The following is a 14,856-nucleotide window of genomic DNA, read 5'->3' on the forward strand; positions in this document are numbered from 1 at the left end:
AACTCCATTATTTATAGAGACGCTTCAACCATGCAAGCTGAAGAAGTTTGGAGTTGTCATGCAGGCCACAGACTTCTTGCTGTGGGATCAAGATGGCAATAGCTAGACCTTGCTTCAGCAATGCCTTCCTGGATGTGCTGTTGGGGGCATGGAGGGAGTTACTGTTCTCTATTGACAAGAGGTAGATGGCCTTGACCCTGGATCAAAGCTGGAAGTGGTTCAGCGACCTCAGTAGGCTAGAAAAGGTGAGACCAATGACACACTGCCATACAATCTGATGGGCATATCACCTTAGCCCCCACCATCTGCCTTCCCAAGCCAAATCCAGCACATCACACCTTACACCAACTAACATTGCAGTGCTGTCATCCCTTTTTGTTTATGCACTTACTCACATCCCAATCTGTCAATACACCAGCACTCACTCTCATGCTTTGCAATGGCATGCCTAACCCTTATAGTTAAATTCAATAAAGCTCTCCATCCATTGGGTCAATGGATCCATTACTCTCACTCATGGGTCTCCTCCTTCCTTCTTTGCACAAGAAGAAAACAAAGCAAAAAGCAAAATACTGCAGATGCTGGAAATCTGAAATAAAAACAGAAAATGCTGGAAAAAACCAGCAGATCTGGCAGCATCTCTGGAGAGAGGAACAGAGTTAATGTTTCGAGTCCATATGACTCTTCTTCGGAGCTAAAGAGAAGTAGAAATATGATGGATTTTATACTGTAAGAAAACAAAGAACAAAAGGGAGGTACGGCCAACCAAAGGTGACTCTCCCACCATGTCTCAATTAACATCTGCAAAGAAGCATTGGAAATTGATTAAGTTTCAGTGTGCATGGCTATCGGGGATGGAGAGATGGGGGCCATGTAAGTAGCTACCTGGCAACAGGAATAAATATGGGGCAGCAACTTAGCATTCAATACTCAGTCATGCTGACTTGATGTCAACAGCCATTGAAATATGATCATGGGCATGATGATAACTTGAAGGATTCTTACCTTCAAAGTACTCATTCATGTCTTTTATTTTCCACAGGATCTTCAGGTCTCCAGCATGAGGTTGTCCAGGTTGCCTATGAAAATGATGGCTCCTCAGAGGAGTTCATTCCCTCTCTGAGGGTTAACTGTTGTAGAACCTATTACATCACAACAGAGACACTTCAAAAGTAGTTAATTGGCTGTGAAGTGCTTTGGACCATCCTTAGGTGGTGAAAGATAAATGCAAATCTCTCTTTTGTTTTCTAATGCAGACTGCACACCAGCTCAGATAATTTTACTTCTGTAGGACAAGTTACAGAGATATTTGTGTTTTCACATGGTGACTGGCACTTCAGAAGTGAACAAAACAGATAGTGGAATCAGGCACAACAGCGGAGAGTCTGCATCGGATGACAAAGTATCTGTACAAGCTCTGCTTAGCTGGACACAGATGCTGTACCCTGGTGGGGGCTATCTACAAAGAGGACACTTCTTGAGCAGCAGCAGAGAATACATACTGGGAAGCATTCCAAGAACATTGTGTATGCTTGCAGAGAGATTCAAGGAGCCCATCTCTAGTACGAGTGGCATGATGTTGCAAGCACCTGTGATGATGTCTTCATCCATGGAAAACATTACCAGTTGCACGCAGGCCTTCACAATGATTTGCACACTCTGAATTCTACCTTAAATAGAATGAGTGATGCCCTAGCCTTTGCCTTTCATTGCCCCTCTGATCTGCAGCAAGATTTTCTCCAGCATATTGCTAGCAGGGAAGTGTAACTGAGCCACGAGAGGAATAATGGTGATAGGAAACATGGAAATGAGGACACCACTCAAAGCACTTACACTACTCACCCATTGCCACCCCCCACCCCCTCCCCGCAACACCACCCAAGTCACTGTCCCATATGCTGCCTTTTAATCACAAGTGCAGGTGGACCAGTCTCTGGCGGGGACTTCACATGATCCAAAACTCCAAGGATGTGGGCAAAAGCAACTCAACACCCAGAGCAGAAATATAAATAGTCTGCCTCTGCCTGTGTAGAAACAAAAGAGGTTATACCTTGTAGAATTGCTGGGAAAAGGAAAAGTAAAAATTTTTAATTGCACAAGCTATACATACTATGTGTTACACAATGCTAGAATGTTAAGTTCCTGATATCTATCTTAAACCAATTTCCTGTCTTTCCCTTTCTTGGCTGCTGGAGGGCAAGTGGACTTTTCAGTTGTGTGATGATGAATGAGAAGACCTGAATAGAAGGTGAACAATGGTTGCTGTAAAAGAGATGCTTGGCTATCTGCAGGGCTGTTTTGATGCTAGTGGTGTTTAGCTGGGCGGTGGGGGGTGGTGGCAGGAATGGCAGTAGGGGAAAAGTGGCTAAGAAAGACTTCAGTCACGGGAGATACGCGAGAAACTGGGGTTGTTTTCCTTCAAAGAGAGAAAATTGGTGGCGTGGTAAATAGTGAGGAGGATAGCCTTAGATTACAGGAGGATATAGACAGGCTGGTCAGATGGGCTGATCGGTGGCAAATGGAATTTAATCCAGATAAGCGTGAGGTGATGCACTCGGGCAGGACAAACAAGGCACGGGAATACACGATGAATGGTAGGACCCTGGGAAGTATTGAGGATCAGAGGGACCTTTGTGTGCATGTCCAGTGGTCTCTTAAGGTAGCAGGGCAGGTAGATAAGATGGTTAAGAAGGCATATGGGATACTTGCCTTTATTAGCCGAGGCAGTTATGCTGGAACCGTATAAAACGCTGGTTTTCCCCTACTGCCATTCCTGCCACCACCCCCCACCGCCCAGCTAAACACCACTAGCATCAAAACAGCCCTGCAGATAGCCAAGCATCTCTTTTACAGCAACCATTGTTCACCTTCTATTCAGGTCTTCTCATTCATCATCACACAACTGAAAAGTCCACAGCTAGAGTATTGTGTGCAGTTCTGAAATCCGCATTATAGGAAGGATGTGATTGCACTAGAGAGAGTGCAGAGGAGATTTACCAGGATGTTGCCTGGGCTGGAGAGTTTTAGTTATGAGGAGAGATTGGATAGACTGGGGTTATTTTCCCTGGAGCAGAGGAGATTGAGGGGGACATGATTGAGGTGTATAAAATTATGAGGGGCATAGATAGGGTAGACACAAAGGAACTTTTCCCCTTGGTGGAGGGATCAATAACCGGGGGGCATAGGTTTAAGGTAAGGGGCAGGAGGTTTAGAGGGGATGTGAAGAAGAATTTTTTCACCCAGAGGGTGGTGGGAATCTGGAACTCACTGCCTGAAAGGGTGGTAGAGGTAGAAACCCTTGTAACATTTAAGAAGTATTTGGATGTGCATTTGCGATGCTATGACATACAAGGCTATGGGCCTAGTGCTGGAAAATGGGATTAGAATAGTTAGGTACTTGTTTGACCAGCACAGACTCGATGGGCTGAAGGGCCTTTTTCTGTGCTGTAGACCTCTGACTCTATGACTCTATGATAGAGGTGTTCAAAATCTTGAATGGATTTTCAAGTGAGCAAGAAGAAATTGTTTCCAATGTCAGAAGGGTCAATAACCAGAGTGCACATATTTAAGGTAATTGGCAATACTGCCAATAGCTACGTATAGAAAAAAATATTTAGGCCGTGAGTTGTTGTGACCTTGAATGCACTGCCAGATGGAGGCTTGAAGATTCAGTAATAATTTTTGAAAGGAAATTGGATAAATAGTGAACCATATCGTTCTCTAGTGTTCTTTGGGGAAGAAAGCTGCCGTCCTTACCTGCTCATGCCTCATGACTCTCGACCCATAACAATGTGATCGAACTTTAACTGCTCTCTGTAATGGCCTAGCAAACTATTCAGTTGTTAAGAAGGTTGTTTACCAATAAATGTTGGTCTTGCCAGTGACACCCAGATCCTGTGACTGAATGAAAAAAACTCTTGAAAAGGAAAATTTTCTCGAATATGGGAAAACAGCAGGGAAGTGGGACTAATTGGATTGCTCTTTCAAAGGCACAGGTATGAGGAGGAATATCGCCTTTTCTGTTCTTTATCATACTGTGATTCCATGAATTCTCATTGACAATTCTGATCTTGTGGCTTCTTCTGAAAAATGTATGTGTGCGAGATTACTCAGGGACAGGATAGGCCTTGATGCTGATGCTATTGTGGTGGAATAGTTTGTTGCCATTCATTACCCAGGCTCACAAATGAACAATAGAGAAGATATTCTGGCACCTTTGGAGTTCTACTTCAGTGACTGTTCAGTACATTTAGGAGAAAATCGGCAAGGAAGAAAGAAGAATTGATGCTTTTCTGGCCGGGGGTTACAACAGGAAGTATGTCCATATACCCACAGAGTATTACCGAATCCAGTCAGGTAAAGAGAAGGTGAAACACTTATAAAAAGAATTGTTCATATGAATGGAGACAAAATTTAACAATAATCAAATAATAACTTGCATCAATGCAGTGTATTTAGCATAGTAAAACATCCCAAGGCACTCATTGAAACAATTATCAAAAGTAATTTTGACACTAGACCGCATAACAAGATATGGTGACCAAAAGTGTGGTCAAAGCAGTAAGTTTTAAGAAGCATCTTAAAGGAGAGGAAAGAGTTCAACAGTTAGAGAGATTTAGGAATGGAATTCCAGAGATTACGGGCTAAGCAACTGAAGGCATAGTCGCCAATAGTGGAGCATTTAGAATAGATGATATGCAAAAGGGCAGATTTGGAGGAGTGTAGAGATCTCAGAGGGTTGGACGAAGTTACAGAGATAGGGTGGGGAGAGGCCATAAGAGGGATTTGATAACAAGGATGAAACAAGTAGAGCGTGAACATAAATTGCAGAGCCAACAAAAGAGGATATTAATCATAATTCTTCTGCTCTATAATTTTTCAAAAGAAGGTAGAAAGAGTGTCCCCACCCCCCTGTGAAGAATCGTCTGTCAGATTGTGCTGTTCTTAGTCAGCAGCTGAAGAATCTTCACCATCTGTCTTCATTGAAATTTAGACTGATTGAAGAAGACCAGTGCCTTCCAATGCAATCCACCATGTGTCATCTGGATTGAATCAGACAATTTGAAATTGCTTGTAACATTTCAAAAGTTGTTGACAGCCCAGGAGCTGATACAAGCAGCCACCTGATGTGGCAGCAGTCAGTTTTCATGCCAGAAATGTGTGGTGTGTAATGGATGTGTTATGGACACATGTTAGTTCAAGTCTTCCTCGCTGTACACACCATCTGGCACTAGGCATTGTTTCATTTAATAATTTGGAGGAAGAACGGCTGAACAGCTCAACAACAGATAGTATCAGGATGTTAGATTGCATAACTAAATTACCTGTCTGACACCAGTAAAGGTTCAGCAGATGATACTACTCTGCTCCATACAGCCTGACTGAAAACTACAGAATCCCACAATTCATATTTTTCAAAAAATATTTGCTGTACTTATTAAAATAATGAGATTCATAAGCAAAATGATTTTTGAGGTGGAATGCAGTCCTGCATTACGGAGCTCCCAATCTTTCTCACTTTTCATGAAAGGATGCATCTACAGGAAAGAGGGAAGAAAACTCAGAGGTTGCGTCAATCCATACTGTTCTCCTATATCCCCTGGATACCTCTTTAATTGTGTCATTCCATGGTTTCAGGGTACAACACTCTCTGCACATGCACTTCACTCACACTCTCACATACACTGTCAGTCTTTGTCTTACAGACATACACCCTCAAAAGCATGTTCTCACACGCACTTTCACACACGCTTTCGTAGACATTCAAAAAGACACAGCAGTTACTTGCACACACAGAAATGCACATAAAGATAATTTAACAATTACATTTGCAAGTGAAAACACATTTTCATTTCAAGCTAACAGCAATTAACAAATTGTTGTGGCCCCAGAGATTTGAGGTATTGCCTCTTCCAACATGAACTAACCTCTGACAAACCAGCAGTGTAGGTTCATTGTATCCTTTGCGCATAAGGTACTGAGATGAAAAAGATTTGGTACGAACAATAAATCATCATTGATGCAGCTGTCTCTTGTACATATGATATGGTTTCAAGGAAAATGTGCAAGAGGTATTTTAAACTTATCACTGCAGAATGCTGGAAAAAAGTAACCTATTCCTGAAAGACCAGTATAAAGCCTAGCGCAAAGTTACAGGGGGAATTTTGACATGGAGGAACTCATGGATTTGGGAGCAGGTAGGTGGAGGTGGAGGGTGGTGGGGGTGATTGTTGAGGGTGGGGGTTGTCCATGTGGTTAAAGGTGGCAAAGTTGACAACATGTTCTGAAGCTGGCTCTGACTCGCCAACTTCTGAGTTTCAATCCAGACCATTAGCCTGCATGGACGCAACCCCTCAGGAGACTGTTGGCAATTACTGTATGTTAATCGCTCAATTAGAGTAATATTGACACAGATTTTTCAGCTTAACTAGTGACGCACAGATTTCCCAGGCATCTTGATACACACACCAATGAAAACTAGGTGACTATAGAGTGGCAATTGAGGGGACCATTCCATCTTGGGAATATGGCACTCATATTCAGTATACACAGCTGCTTTTTTGTCTGCTAATAGGAAAGGGTGTTCACAGTACTTCTGCTGAAAATTTACTTTTGACACTTCAGAGATTCATCCTTCATTGTGTTCACTGACCTGCATGAGCTCCCAGTTAAGCAACACCTAAATTTTAAAATTCTCCCCCTTGTTTTCAAATCTCTCCATGGCTTCAACCTTTTCTATGTTCCTAACTTCCTCCAGCCCCGTGGCCCTCTGTGATCTCTGCACACCTCTAATTCTGGCTTCTTGTGCATTCCTGATTCTAATCACTCCACCATTGGCCCTCTGTCTTCAGTTGTCTAGGCCCTAAATTCTGGAATTCCTGTCCAAAACCATTCTGCTTCTACACCATCCCTTCTTCCTTTAAGACTTGCTTAAAAATTTACCTCTTTGCCCAAGCTTTTGGTCATCTGCTCCAATATCCTGTTATGCAGCTTGGTGTCAAATTTTGGTTAATAATAGTTCTGTGAAGTATCGTGGGACATTTTGCTACATTATAGATACAAGTTGTTATTGTTATTGTTTCTTTTACACTTTGGAGGTTTGCTCTATCATACCATAAAGAATGCACCTTATGCTACCTTAGATTGCACCTCAGATGCAAACCAAGGTGCACCAGCTGCAGCAACACCAGCAGCACCAGCTGCAATACAAGCAGTACATATTGCTCATAGACCTGTAGCTGCACAGGAGACAAGGGAGCAGCAGACAGGCTGAGCTTGCAGGAAGCCATACATGTCACACAGAGAGAGGATTTTTCCCTCGTCAGGCGGGCGCGGCAGGTGGGACCGGGAGCAGCTGCGAAACTGACTGCTGCCCACGATTGGGCCTCAACTGCGATTTCATGCCAGCAGGCCATTTGAGGCCCGCCCAGCATGAAATGCGGCTCCACACTGCCCAGGAAGGGCCAAGCGGGGGTGGGAGCCTGTTGGCCTCTGGGTCCAATGACGATCTGGCGGCTGGTTTCAAAAATGGCCCAGGCAGCCCCAGAAAGGCTGCCAGGGAAGGGCTTCTGCCTGCCATTGTAATGATGGACTTGAGTGCAACTGCAAACGCCAGCCAGGAGGGGAGGTCAGGTGGGCACTTGGTACCCTGCTTTTCTGATGAGTGCCTCGCTGTCCTTATGGAGGAGGTGGTTGCCAGGAGGGACACCCTTGTCCCCAGAGATGGAAGGAGGAGGCCACTGCACCTCACCAAGAGGGCATGGGAGGAGGAGGCAGCCCAGGTGAGCAGCCATGACATAATTCAGCGCAGCTGGGTCCAGTGCCGGAAGTGCTTCAATGACCTGATGAGCTCAGGTAGGGAGAGTACCAAGTTGGCATGGGTCAATGTCCAGCTGCGTTTAGTTTTGGCCATTCCCCCCATGGACCTCAGGGGTGCTAGAGTCTGAGTGCCAACTGTCAATGACGCCGGGGCTGGCATAGTGGGTGAGCCCTGGCTGCTTGGATTGAATGCCTTGCTACTTGGGGGCCAAGACTCACACGTGCCCGGCGAGGCATTCCTCAGCTGGGGTTGGCCAGGCTGCAATGGCGCTGCAGTTAGAAAGTGGATTAATTAATGCTCCTCTGTCCTTTCAGGAGAAGCTGAGTCATAACCAAGCCAAGGGAGCATGTACAGGTAGAGGCCCAGCCAACCCACTGCTACTCTTCCGATTCGAGCAGGATGCCCTCGAACTCGAGAGCCAGCACGGTCCCCATGCAACCAGCCATGGAGAGGCGTGGGTGCCAGATGAAGGTAAGAGCATAGTGCACAGAGGTGAGACCTTCGAATTGTGCAACCATTCTAGTATAGCCTCTTCACTGATGTGAGGCTCAAACCCGGAGACCCCATTGATCATTGGAAGACGATGGCACCATGATGCAGATCTCCATTGTCCCTCCAGGGTGCCTGGCATGCACAGTGACAGTGTGATGACTTTAACTAATGACATGTCCTTCTTCTCTCTTTTAGGTTTGCAGCAGGCATTTGATCTGCTGACCCCAAAGGGCCACCCCTGACACCGGAGGACCACCGAGTGTCATTTTTACCTGCATCAAACCCGGTCTCTGAAGCAGGCACCATCACAGATACTTGCACCTGGCTGGGCATTATATCAGCGACTAGTATCTCAGTGCACATTGATGAGGGCACTTCACAGTCACTTGAGGTGCAGGTGGTGGCAAAGACTGCCCAGGGCAACGACAGTCGGAGGACTGCTAGGGACCAGGACAGTGCTCATTTGAAGGCTTATGATGAAACTCTGAAGTCATCCATTAGGTGGCAGATGTGCGGGAGGGTCTGGTGGAGAACCATGAGGGTCTGCATGCCATGGTCCCCGTGATGGAGGAGTCCATGCTGAGCGTGAACATTGCATTGACCATAATGGGTGAGCGCACTGCCTCCTCCATTGAGAGAGTGGCGACTCTCATGGAGAGGCAGCTCCAGGGACAGAATGAGGGGTTCTTGGGGTTGTGCATGGACCTGCAAGCCCTCACACAGGCACTGACCTCAGGTGGTCAGTATCAGTGTGGGAGATGGATGAGGCACCCTGTAACCCAGCTAGGGGCCCATCCATCACTAATGTGTAGGGAGGTCTAGAGCGACCTCAGGTTAGTACACGAGCTGCCTGTCATCTCTGTGGGCTCCTCTGAGGGTGCTCTGGATGACGACAGCAGCTCCTCCACCCCTCTGTCAGTGACCGTGCATCTGATGAGGTTGCAGAGACTGGGGAGATGCCAGCCCTGGCACTGGCCACTCCCTACCAGGCGGGGCCAGCACAGTCTCCACTGGCCAGAGGACGATTGCCAAGGTCATAATGTCCAACAAGACAGCAGAGTCAGCAGACTATTTCCAATGCTGGTACCAGTGAGGGGGAGCAGCTAGATGTAACACTCGCAAACATAAGTTAAAGGCACCATGAGTACAAGAGGGACAGGCCATTGGTGATTTTATGTTTGCTTCTGTTTACTTTATCTATACTGGTCTGGAATTGAAGATCAGAAATGTTTATGTAAATAGTTTTGAAGTGTCTCAAGGAGATAAATTTTATTTTTGTCATCATGGCCAGTGTATGCTTCACTTTTTTATTTTATTGGTGCAGGGTATACCAGTATGTAATACTGGACGTAGGTGGCTCTGAACTTTATTGTACAGGCACTAAGCGTTCTTTGTGTTCAAATGAAAGGGTCCTTTCAGGCATCCGGGATGGAAAAGACAGCCCTGGCATGTTTTTGAAGCTGATCTTTTGTAGCCTAACTGGAGGAGCGTTGGATCAAGGCATCCCTGGTGTCCCTGCCTCTTTGGAGGTTACCGAGGTCTGGCTCCATGCCCACAGGTTCTCCTCACTGTGCCCATCTTCTGACTCACTACTGGACTCATCATCTGTGGCCTGTGCAGCTGCATCAACATCCCCTTCCTCCATTGTGTCCCCCCTTGCCAGGATGCAGATTATGCAAGTCTGTGCAAGTTACCCTGGAAGCTCCTGTGCCAGATTGTGGAGAGCATAGCATGCAACCATGATCAGTGACACCCATTCTGGAGGGTATCCAGGCATCAGAAGCACATCTTGAGAAGACCTATGGCCCTCTCTACCACTGCCCTTGTGGAGGCATGACTCGTATTGTAATGGTTCTTTGCCTCTGTTCTTGGTTGGCGGAAAGGCCTCATGAGCACCTCTTCAATGGACAGCCCTTGTCACCCAGCAGCTATCCATTCAGTCAGGCTGGAACACTGAAGAGCCTCGGCACTTCGGAATGTCTCTGGATGTACGTGTCACAGGAGCTTCCAGGGTAACTTGCACAGACTTGCATAATCTGCATCCTGTGATCACACACTATCTAGGCATTCAAGGAGGAAATCCCTTCCTGTTGACGAAGGCACCCAGCTGACCTGCTGACGCCTTGATGGCCACATGTGTGCAGTCGATGGCACCCTGGATGCAGGGGAACCCAGCAATTGCTGCAAAGCCTGTACCTCACTCAGCCTGGCTGGCCTCATCCGTACGGTAAAGAATAAAGGTCAGTGCCCACCTGAACAGAGCTTCTGTCACCAGCTTGATGCAACTGTGGACAGCTGATTGGGAGACACCACAAAGATCCCCCACTGAGCCCTGGAAAGAGCCGGAGGCATAGAAATTGAAGGCCACTGTGACCTTCAGAGTCACTAGCATGGGGTATCCACTATATAGTTGGGGCTGATCTCAACCCAATCATGTGGCAAATGGAGGTCCTGGTCTCCTTTGAGAGGTGGAGCCTCTTTCGGCACTGCACCTCAGACATATTGAGGGAGCTGCTTCACCACCTGTAAACACTGGCAGCAGGATAGTGGCATCTTCTGCGGCCCTTCCGCCTTGGACTTCCTGCTGGCCCTGTGCCCCTTGTGCCTACACCTTTCTTCCCACAGGACCCTCCCCTGAAAGCTACATTGGGACACCTGGCCTTCTCCCCCTTCTGCTCTTCTCTTCCTTAGGGGAGGAGGTGCCTCCATCAGAGACCACAATCCCCATTACTGAGTTAAGAGAAGCTGTCTGATATCTGGAAGGGTCCACATGGTTTGAATCCTCCAGGGACCTTGCAGATGTCTATGAGTCCTGAAATGAAGCCTCAAACAGAGATGATGCTGCTAGGTTCCAATAAGCAACCAGCTGCAAACTTTCTCCAAAAATGCTCAATACTCACACTGGCAATGTTGCTGACCTTTTTTATCCTGGCCTTGGATGAGGTTTGTGAAAATGTTAGCTGGCTGCCTGCCCGTTTTGCCCATGTGACGAGCAGAAAATTGCACGGGCAAGGAAAGATCACAGTTAATTCGACTGTTAATTGCCTTAAATGGCCTGTTAATTAATGGTGGGCACCGCCCCAGCACCCGCGCGCCCACCGAATGAAGTACCGTGCGAGTGCACGATGACTTCAGGACACTTGCCTGACATCATCGGACACTATTTTACTCCTGATTGGGTCAGGCACATGCCCGGGACAAAAAACTCTGCCCAGTGTCTGTAGTCAGCATATCAGCTTCCTTGCCATGTCAGAACAGCAATATCCCAGAATGCTCATGTTATTACATATCAGGTGATGGTAGATATCTGCAACTTGGCGGAAGAAGACCTGCTGCCAGCTGGATCTGTTGGCTATGCTTTACAAGTGTCTGCTGTAGTCACCATTGCCCTCAACACTGTTGCCTCTGGATCCTCCAAAGGCTTATCCAGAGACATTTGCAGGATCTTGCAGTTGCCAACACACAAGTGCATAAGAAAGGTGACTGATGGCTTCTTTGACAGGACTGCCAATTATGTCAACTTTACCTGTGATGATGCTAGTTAGAATGAGTGGGTACTTGGGTTTACATCTCTGGCTGGCTTCCCTGGTGCAGGGTGCTTTTGACTGCTATCAGGGCACCACAGAACACCAAGGAGTATTGGTTAACATCCCATCAATGTGCAGTTTTTTTTTATTCAGTCATGTGATATGGGTGTTGCTGGCCAGCACTTATTGCTCATCTCTAATTGCCCTTGAGAAGGTGGTGTGGAGCCGCCTTCTTGAACCGCTGCAGTCCATATAGTGTAGATATACCCACAGTGCCGTTCGGGAGGGAGTTCCAGGACTTTGACCCAGCAATAGTGAAGTAATGGCAATATATTCCAGGTCATGATGTTTACTGGCTTGGAGGGGAACTTCCAGGTGGTGGTGTTCCCATCTATCTGCAGCTCTTGTCCTTCTAGATGATTGCAGTCATAGGTTTGGAAGGTGCTGCCTAAGGAGCTTTGGTGAGCTCCTGCAGTGCATCTTGTAGATGGTACACACAGCTGCTACTGTGCATTGGTGGTAGAGGGAGTGAATGTTTGTGGATGGGGTTCCAGTCAAGTGGGCTGCTTTGTCCTGGATGGCATCAAGCTTCTTGAGTGTTGTGGGAGCTGCACACATCCAGGCAAATGGAGAGTTTTCCATCACACTCCTGACTTGTGCCTTGTAGATCTGGACAGGCTTAAGGGATTCAGGAGGTGAGTTACTCGTCGCAGGATTCCTAGCCTCTGATCTGCTCTTGTATCCAAGTATTTATATGGCTAGTCCAGTTCAGTTTCTGGTCAATGGTCACCCCAGGATGTTGATAGTTGGTGTGCAACAATGTGTGCACCAGATTCCAAGGCAGCTATCATGGCAGTCTCACCCAGCAGCGTTCCAACCTTTGGGTTTTGGAGCCCGTGAGGCCCCCGTCAAAGACTGCTTACCAGCTGTGCTTGTGAAAGGCAAACTCAGTCCTCAAAACACATAGCAGTGTGTGGGATACTGTTTTAGAAATAGGCTGTGGGTAAGAAGTGGACTCGCTTTGAGTGGAATCCACTTCCATGTCCACTTTTAACATCATCCCTCTTATAAGAACAGAAGAACATAAGAAATAAGAGTAGGAGTAGGCCATTCAGCCCCTCAAACTGCCCCGCCATTCAATTAGATCATGGCTGATTTGCCCCAGGCCTCAATCCCTCTTTCGTGTCAGCTCCTCATAGGTCTCAACTCCCTAATATTTCAAAAATCTATCTATCTCCACTTTAAATACTTTCAGTGATCTAGCTTTCACAACTATCTGGGGTAGGGAATTCCAGACATTCACTACCCTCTGAGAGAAGAAATTTCTTTGCATCTCAGTTTTAAATGAGTGTCCCCTTATTCTGTAACTATGTTCCCAAGTTCAAGATTCCCTCACTAGTGGAAACATCTTCTCAACATTTACCCTGTCAAGCCCCCTCAGAATCTTGTGCATTTCAATAAGATTACCCCTCATTCTTCTAAACTCTAATGAATAAAGGCCTAACCTGTTTAGCCATTCGTGATAAGTCAACCCCTTCTTCCTAGGAATCAACCTATTGGATCTAGGTTGTTTAATCTGGAATTGAATATTTAAAAAAGTAAATCTTTAATCTAGAATCTCATGGCCCAGCAGCACTTCACTGTTGGAGAGCACCTTGCTGTAGATCAGTGGGAAGCTGCATTGCCAAAGCTAAGGTATCTGCCATCCTACTTAATATGACACCCAGAACCTTTAAGCTGTCATGTAGGGTCTACAAGGACTAGCTACATTTGATGACCCATACAGTTAGCCATGCAAGATGACAAAATCACAGTGCCATGCAACGTTAACCCACTCATGCTTGAGTAATACTCCAATCTCTCTGCAATCATGATTGTGCTTGGAAGGTCTTTCAGTATATTGCACATTCTCTGTTGCTGCTCTTGATTATCCTGTTCATTGACAGCCGTCAGGATACAAACATCTGTGTCCACTTTCTGGTGCGGACTCTCCACATATCATGTCAGATATGCTTGTCCCCACCATCTGCTCTTGCTCACTTGTGAATTGTGAGTCACCAGGTGAAAACCCAAATATCCCTCTTACCAGTTCCACAGAAATGTGGATATCTGTGCTGATGAATGGTATGATAGTGTAGCTGCTCTGAGAAATCATCATCTGCAACAGCCATCAACTCCTGTTGCACACATGAAGATCTTGTGGGAGATAAAAGTTATGGGACTAAAAGTTAATTTGCCTCATTTTCTTGGTGCAAGGATCGAAATTCCCAACTTGCCCATGCTGGTTCAGCTGGAGGTGGACAGCACGCTAACTTGGTACTCCCACCTCATCTACCTGATTGTCGCGTAGTGTTGAGTTGGTTCCTCACTGCTGACTGCCTCATTGTGCTGTCAGCTGCCTCTGTGCTCAGCAAGGAGCTCAACAGCATTATACTAAGAGCATATGGTGCAGCCAGCGCTCTGTCCTTAAAAGCTGGATGTCCCTCTTAAAGGAAAGCGGCATTGAATAATATTGCTGGAATTTAAAAGATAGAAAATGGAAAATCAAGACTGAGAGATGATCCCAGGGTGAAAAATGTGGCACTGGAAGCATCAGTGGTGAAGGTGGGCTGGAGGAAAACTGCCATGGGGAAGAATATTCCCCCCGTCGGGGGGGTTGTGTGGGGGCAGGTGGGAGTGGGCATGGATCTGATTGGCGCCCCCTATTAGGTGTGCACCGCCATTTTACGTGGGCAGGCTAATTAAGGTCTGCCCAGCGTGACGCACACCCAGAGGCGCTGTGTGCTCCCTGTGCAGGTGGGGGCGATTCTAAGTCAGGGCCTGCGCTCTTTCACACATGCACACGAAAGAGCACAAAAATCTCCCTGAGGCACGGAGGTGCCTCAGGGAGATTAGTTTAAGTTGTGGAAAGTTTAATAAAGTTGGAAAAAAATTTTAAGGACATGTCCTTTCACATGAAACTGTCACATGAGCTGAGAGATGTCTATTTTTTTTTTCAAAAATTTTTATTTAATTAAC

This window comes from Carcharodon carcharias, chromosome 12 (genome assembly GCF_017639515.1).
Source record: "Carcharodon carcharias isolate sCarCar2 chromosome 12, sCarCar2.pri, whole genome shotgun sequence".
Classification (NCBI taxonomy): domain Eukaryota; kingdom Metazoa; phylum Chordata; class Chondrichthyes; order Lamniformes; family Lamnidae; genus Carcharodon; species Carcharodon carcharias.